At 35.2% G+C, this 8,497-nt stretch overlaps 1 non-coding gene across 1 annotated transcript; it reads right to left on the bottom strand.

Moving 5' to 3' along the window:
- Positions 1–4,552: 4,552 nt before the first annotated feature.
- LOC143411021 (U6 spliceosomal RNA) lies at positions 4,553–4,658 on the bottom strand. Its single transcript, XR_013092752.1, has one exon. It is a non-coding gene; the product is annotated as a U6 spliceosomal RNA (small nuclear RNA).
- Between the last annotated feature and the right edge of the window lie 3,839 nt (positions 4,659–8,497).

The raw sequence follows: 8,497 nt of genomic DNA on the forward strand, positions 1-8,497 counted from the left end.
TAAAAATCTGTTCTTTTTAGATATACATGACACTAGATTGCATTTTGACATATCATACATACATGGAGAATAACTTCTCATTCTTGTAGTTGTACACAATGTAAAGTTACACTGGTTGTGTATTCATATATGAACATAGGAAAGTTATGTCTGGTTCATTCTACTGTCTTTTGTATTTCCATCCCACCTCCTTTACCTTCATTCCCCTTTGTGTAATCCAATGAACTTCTATTCTTCCCTCCCCTCTCCTTGTAACAGAGAGAGCATTTAGCTTTTTTTTTTTTTTTTGCATTGCCTTATTTTACTTAGCACGATAGTCTCCAGTTCCATCCATTCATCAGCAAATGCCATAATTTTATTCATTTTATGGACAAGTAATATTCCATTGTGTATATGTACCACATTTCCTTTATTCATTCCTATGTTGAGGGGTATGTAAGCTGGTTCCATAGTTTAGCTATTGTGAATTGTGTTGCTATAAACATTGATGTAGTAAGCTGTTTTTAAGTCCTTTGGGTATAGGCCAACAAGTGGGATAACTGTGCCAAATGGTGGTTCCATTCCAAATTTTCTGTGGAATCTGCTTTGCAGAGTGGTTTCACGAATTTCTAGTCCCACCAAAAATGTATGAGTCTTTCACCTCTTTCTTCAGATTTATTCTAAAAGATTTTATGTTACTTTTTTAGGCTATTGTGAATGGGATAGTTTTCTTAATTTCTCTTTCATATGATCTATCACTGATATACAGGCATGCAATTGATATATCAGGGTGAATTTTATATCCTGCTACTTTGCTGAATTCATTTATGAGTTCTAGAAATTTTCTGGTGCAGTTTTTTTGGGTCTTCTAAATGTAGAATCAAGTTGTCAGCAAATATGGATAGTTGGAGTTCTTCTTTTCCTATTGTATCCCCTTAATTTCTTTCTTTTCTCTAATTGCTCTGGTTAGAGTTTCAAGGACTATGTTGAATAGAAGTGGTGAATGTGGGCATTCTTGTCTTGCTTCAGTTTTTAGAGGGAATGCTTTCTTCATTTAGGATGATGTTGGCTTTGGGTTTAACATATATGGCTTTTATAACGTTGAGGTGTGTTCTTACTATCCTAAGTTTTTCTAGTGTTTTGAACATGAATGGATACTCTATTTCGTCCAATGCATTTTCTGTGTCTGTTGAGATAATCATGTGATTCTTGTCTTTAAGTCTATTGATGTGAAGAATTATGTCTATTGATTTCTGTATGCTGAACCAACATTACATCCCTGGGATGAATCCCACTTGATCATGAGACTACACTATCTTTTTAAAATGTTTTTAATGCAATTTGCCAGTATTTTATTAAGAATTTTTGCATCTATGTTCATTGGGGATATTGGTCTGAAGTTTTAATTTCTTGTTGTGTCTTTTTCTGGTTTTGGTATTAAGGGTGATACTAGCTTTGTAGAATGAGTTTGGAAGGGTTCTTCCTTTTTTATTTCAAGGAATATTTTAAGGAGGGTTAGTATTAGTTCTTCTTTGAATGTCTGGTAACCATGGCTGAGAATCTGTCTTCTCTTGGGCTTTTATTTGTTAGTAGGCTTTTGATGGCATCTTTAATATCATTGCTTGAAATTGATCTTTTTAAATTTTACATATCCTCCTGCTTCAATTTAGGTAGGTCATGTATCTCTAGAAATTTGTTGATGGTTTAAAGATTTTCTCTTTTATTAGAGTGTAAAATTTCAAATTAGTTTCTGATTATAATTTGTGTTTGGGGCATAAATATTTATGATTGTTATGTCTTATTGATGTATAATTTCCTTAAACAGTATGAAATGTCCTTCTTTGTCCCTGCTGATTATCGTTGGCTTGAAGTTCATTTTATCTGATATGTGCATAGAAACTCCTGCTTGTTATGAGATCCATGTATATGACATGTTATTTTTCCCTATACTTTTACCTTCATTCTGTGGATGTCTTTGCCTATGAGGTGAATCTCGTTTGTTGGGTCTTGTTTTTTAATCCAATCTGCCAGTCTATGTCTATGTCCTTTGATTGATGAGTTTAGGCCATTTTCATTCAATGTTATTATTGAGAAATGACTTTTAAAAATATTTATTTTTTTAGTTGTAGTTGGAAACAATAACTATATTTTATTTATTTATATGTGGTGCTGAGGATTGAACCCAGAGCCTCGTGTGTGCTAGGCAAGCACTCTACTGCTGAGCTACAACCCCAGCCTGAGAAATGATTTTTATTCCCTATCATTTTGATTTATTTTTGGTTTTTAATTTGAAGTAATTTCTCCTTTGGTTGACTATTCATCTAGTGTAATTTCTTCCTTTGCTGTTTTTTTACCTTTTATTTTTCCTTTCTTTTCATGAAAATTTTTATTGAGTATGTTTTATAGAACAGACTTTCTAGTTGAGAATTCTTTTAACTTTTGTTTGTCATTCAGTTTTTATTTCATTATAATTTCTGAAGCTTCATTATTCAAAATATATGTATGAAGATGTGAATTTGGTGTCAACATAATCAGAGATGATAAATTATGGTATAATGGTATATTAAGAAATATAATGCAAAAATTAATTAATTTTTAAAAAGAAAATATGAAACATAAATGGGAAATCATGAGCTAATATTTGAAGATAGCTTTGATGATGTGAAAATTCAACTTGTTTAAATAGCTAACTAGACTTACATGCTTGGACAGTTAGTTTCCCTGTTGGTGAGCTCATTGCTGAAAAACAAAATGGGACAAAGAATGATAATTTGATATTCTCTTGGTTGGTCTCAATGACCAGGAATTATTAGAGGACATTGACAATTTATGGATTCTAGATAGGTGAGCAGGGGATCAGGGGATTAGCTAGCTGATTTAGCAATATATGTGTACATCTTTGTTGAGATTTATAGGCAACCTCTAACTAAGTACATAATATATCAAGGAGTGTGTAAGACAAAAATTGTGGATGATTAAAATTCACAAATAGTTTCTATTAATACAGAACTGTGGCTTTCCAGTAGTGTAGGGTAAAGTTCTTTTGTATTACACTTCAGATGACATGAACAAGCAAGTAAGTAGATGGGTCCCAGGCCTCAAATCTTACCTCAAGCAGACCAGGTTTACTTTTGTCCCTTTTACTTAAAATGTCACATAAGCCTTTCTTTTAGGTTAAGGGTTTAGGTTGAAAAAAATTTTGAAAATTCCTACATAAAAATTATATTTAAAATACTTCTAAAACAATTCTTAAATGATCAAAATGATTTATTTTTTAAAAAAGAATAAACGATTGTGTATTCTAATCTAAAAAATAATTTCTGAAGCTTAATTTTCCTGGGTATAGTATTCCTGGCTAGCATTTATTTTCTTTCAAAGCTTTTATATATTGTTCCAAGACCTGATTGCTTTGGGGTTGTGGGTTGAGAAATCAGCTGAGATCTGGATTAGTTTTCCTCTAAGCATGATCTGTCATTTTTCTCTGGCAGCTTTTAACACTTTTTCCTTATTTTGTATTTAGGTATTTTCATAATAATGTGCTTTGGTGTGGGTCTGTTATAATTTTGCATATTTGGTGTCCTGTAAGCCTCCTATATTTGATTTTCTATTTCATTATTTAGGTTTGGGAAATTTTCTGATATTATTTTATTGAAAAGATTGTGCTTTGATTTCTATCTCTGAGCCTTTTTCTATTCTAATAAAGCTTAAATTTGATCTTTTCATGTTATCCCATATTTCTGTTTATGATCTCTTAAAATCTTTTATGTCACCTTTATTTTCAGGATTGTAAATTTCATCTTCATTACCTGAAACTCTGTCTTCCAGTTGGTCTAGTGTGATGATAATGCTTTCCATTGAATTTTTGTTTGGTTTATTGATTTCTTCATTTTGAAAATTTATGCTTGCTTGTTTTTCAGAATATCTATTTATTGAAATGATCTTTCGCTTCCTGTATATTTTTCTCTGATTTCACTCCTTACATTGTCCTTTACCTCATGGATCAGTTTAAATATGTACATTCTTAACTCCTTATCTAACATTTCTTTCTCTGTGGTTTTGATGGATTCTATTGGTTTTTTGGGGGGCATGATTTGTTCTCTTGGTTTTTCATGTGGTTTGTATATCTACTCATCTAACAGTATGGTTCTGAAGCAATAGAGGGTCTATCCTGTGGACTTATACTGTCGCTGAGGTTTCCAGTAACTAACAATTTAGGGTAAAACAAATAATAACAATCAATGCAAACAATAAACAGCATTAAACCAAATAGTTTCTGCTATGATGTTTACAATGTTAATTGTCATAATAAACAGGAACAATGTAATTAGTTATTGCACAATAAAACAATAAGTTTGCAAAAGAGTTTATAATTTCAAATGATGGACTGGGAGAGAAGATGCATGATATAGGATGTGATGATTATGTGGGAGGAGGAGAGAAGACAGAACTAAAAAATTAGAGGAGAATTGAAAAAGAGAACAATAGAGATTTGCTTTTAGCAGAGGAAAAGAGAGAAAGAGAATCAAGGGAAACAGATAAATGAGAGAAAAATATATATAAAGTGAAAATTTTAAAAAACATGGAATGCTTCATGAATTTGCAAGACATCTTGTGCAGTGGCCATGCTAATCTTCTCTGTATTGTTCCAATTTTAGTGTATTTGCTGCCAAAGTGAGCACTGGAAGAAATTTCTATATGTTATTTGGCACAGAGTTAACTGGCATTTTACCACCTCTAAACCAACACCATAACATTACCCTTATGGAGTAATCACTTCCATATGTTTTACTATATGTATTTTACCACTTCTTGTATCTGACTCTACATTCTACATGATAGTTGTAAAATTCGTACAGGCTCTAAGTCTTTTTGCTTGCTTCTAAAAAGCTGATACTTGGGGTGTGTCAGTTGAAGTGCAGGAAATTGGGTTCATTCAACGGCCATCCCTATGAGGATGGAGGGGCTGTCATCCTCAAACATCCTCTTAGGGAACTCATGTACTTGAAAGGGATTTCATAGGGAGGAAAGGAGGTGTGTGGGATGGTGCCGGAAGGCTACCTACTGAATGGGGTCTTTGTCATCCAGGGGCTGTGTTTCTTTTATTTTCTTTCAGAATATCCCTGGGATAATAATTAACTTTCATCTCATAGGCCATCTCTAGAATTCTTTAGATAGACACATTAATCCTTGCATGTTAAACAGTATTCCACTTGTAACTATAGAACAGAATTTGAAAGTCCTTGGCTCATACTTTGATATTATCTGAAGACCATCAACTGTCCCAGACTCTGAAAAACTAAAGGAAGATTACTGATGAGGTGATCTTGGGAACAATATTTATATCTTTTTCCTGCAATAGTTGAGTCCAACCATTAGCATATCATTCATTCAAAGGCGATTTTTTTTTTATAATTTCCAACACTTGGCAAAAGCAAAAACAACAACAACAAAAAATAACTTTACAAGGTGTAAATTGTAAAGCAGAGCTAATCTCAAATAGGGTGAGTTAAGACACATGTTCTTGCCATTGTCCCTGTTACAAAATGTTGGAGATTGATGCCTGGGGTGGTCTACCACTGAGTTACAGCCTCATATCTTATTTACATTTTATGTTGAGCCAGGGTTTTGCTAAGTTGTCAGGATGGCCTCGAATTTTTGTCCTCCTGCCTCAGACTTCTAGGTTGCTGGTGTTGTTACAGGTGCCACCATGCACAACCAATATTTTTGTATTTATTGATAAGAATGACTTTTTTCCAGAAAAATGTCAATGCCAAGAATAACACATTATTTAAAAAGAAATAGGAGTTAAAAGTGCCTTGAGATTTTTCCTGAAAACACCCATGCCAGAAGAAAATCTTACAACTCAACATTCTATACCCAGCCAGGTTATTTCTTATTTTTGCAAAATTAAATGAAAATACTGAAAATATTCTTATAGCATTTTCTTGACATAGCTTTAAACAATCTATATTTTACCTCTCAATAATTTAACAAAGACCGTGTATTTGAAGACTGGGAGAACTTGAAACTTCTATTGAAAGGTGAAGAAGAGTGGCTAGCGGCCAAAAGAAGATAAAGAATGTATTAACAGAATGAAAATGTCCATAAAAGAAGGGCCCAAAAACCTCTTGATGTGCCCCATCATGTAACCTGTCATTCCAGATGCCTGCAGTGGAAGGGTGCAGAAGACTTTAGTTCACATTCCTGGCAGCAGCATGAGCTGTGCATTAGCTGCCTGCTTTAGAGAAAGACTGTTGTTGGAAATGCTATGTTCATCTTGATTTTTCTTTCATTTTCACTTGAGATGAAAGATTATGCCATAGACCCTGTTTTGATCATTATAAAATGTATGGTAGCATCAAAACATCACACATTCCCCCATAAATATATACAACAATCATGTGTCATTTAAAAACAAATCTAACAAATAAAGACAGTTACATAAATGTAATCTTTGAAATCCAAGTACCTTGAAAAAATTTTTTTTTCCAAGGAGATGATTATCTGACAACTGAACAGGATGCTTACAGCTGAAAACTGTCAGTTAGGTCTTTATCCTAGACAGGGAGTAAAATGGAGTATTTTGTTTAATTTCTTATCTTGACATTTGATTACAGTGGATCAAATGAACCACACCTCAAAGCTGATTTCCAGCTCAGAAATATGGCTTCCCTCTGTAACTACAAAAACCAATATTTTTATTTACAGTTTCCCTTTTGTTAATAGTGCCTGTTTCTTTGAAGGAAAATTCTGGATTCTGGTGGTGAGGGTTTAAAGTTTCAGCCCCATTTCAGTGCTCAATCCTGCCAGGTGCCATGCTTAGGTAAGGGCACTGGTGGGGAGGAAGTGAGACTCTGCAATGAGGAGTGGGACATCTGGGCACTGGCATTCAGTGCTGACCACCATTTTGTTGATATCACTCCAGAATTGCCTTGTAAGGATTTTGTCTGCTGTTTTCTTATACTGAGGTTCAGGCTGTGCACATTCTGCCAGGAATACCACAGAAATAATATTTTGTTCTTCTCAGTGCATCGTATCAGAAGCCCCATGATTTGTTCTAATACAGGCATGTTGACTCTTTAATCACTTAAAACAGGTGATATTTACAGAAGTGTGTCCTGAGCAGACACTAATTTTCCTTTGTCATAAATGAATATCCTGCAACAACTATTACTGTGATGTTTGCTCAGTATTGCTTTTTTTTTTTTCCTAATGCCATCCTGGCTTCAAAATTTATGAGTTGAAATTCTATCCCTAGGAAGAACTTTTCTTATAAAGACTGTGATAAAAAAAATCCATGTCCAAATGATAATGAAAATGACTTCATACATTTTTTTGCTATCTGAATAGTTATTCCCTTTCCACAAGAATTCCACATGATGAAATACTAACAGAGCACATTTCTGACTTCATTTAAAGAAAATAATTTCAAATGTTGTAGACCAAAGGATATTTTTTTCTTTTTTAATGGATGGAATGGGCCCTTTAGTTCAGTATAAGAAACATACCTCTACCTGTTATTTATTTGTAGTTTTTATTGGAGGAAGCCCAATGCCACTGGACCTTATCTTTCCCCTTCTAAGAAATTGCTCCTGAGGGAATGTGTGGGGCATGGGACAATTATGAAGCTCCAGCCTCCCAGAGGACACTAGAGAGCTCACACTGATTCTACCTGGGTTGTAAATACATGGATAAGTCCTCTTATAGCCCAGGACTGAGACTCTGGCTATTCCAGAGGTCCTGATGTTAATGAAAGGAACTCCCCCCCCATCTGCAATCCAGCTGCAGCTGGGATGCAGGAAAGTTCCACTGCACCAGAGGAGGCAAGCAAGCTTGTTATCATACTCTTGGTTCCAGACAGAGACAGTCTCAGAGTGCTGACAGCTTTTTCATGTTAAGTCCCTGACTTAGAGGACTGAAGAGGAGGCACCAGGTCATTGTAATTGTGGCTGAGATGGGCACAGGCAGTGGGGTGAGGCTCACAACTAGGGTGGGACATGAGAGGGCCCCTGTTCACCACAGCAAAGCTACTGTGTCCTAGGTCTTGTGGGGATTGTGTAAATAAAGCTTGCTCTTCATCTCTAGAAAGCCCAAGTCAAATAGAGAAGACAAAATTTCATCATTTGATAATGAAAGTACAATGAAGTCTTGACAGTTGCACAGTTTGGCAGGAAAGTTGATGTAAGCTTGAAAGTCTTTTCAGCCAAAAGACAAGAGATTCTCCAGACAGTCTTGGAGTGAGCAGATTTTTGGGTGAGCGGGGTACAGAAAGCAAATGATGGGTAAGAGCAGATGGAGGAGGATCCCCCGAGACTGGTGTAGCCTGGGAAGTCTTCTCAAACAAGCGAACCCCAGGTGCTGGAGGACTGACTGGTGAAGTCTTTGGATTTCCTACTCTCATCCCAGATGAAACTTAGAAAGGTGGGTACTCCAGGAAAGGGGACCTGTACTTTGGCTGAGAAGCTCCTTCCTATGGGACTGATCCTATCCTTTACGTACGGGAGGGAGCAGAGAATGT

The sequence above is a fragment of the Callospermophilus lateralis genome, chromosome 11, assembly GCF_048772815.1.
Source record: "Callospermophilus lateralis isolate mCalLat2 chromosome 11, mCalLat2.hap1, whole genome shotgun sequence".
Taxonomy (NCBI): domain Eukaryota; kingdom Metazoa; phylum Chordata; class Mammalia; order Rodentia; family Sciuridae; genus Callospermophilus; species Callospermophilus lateralis.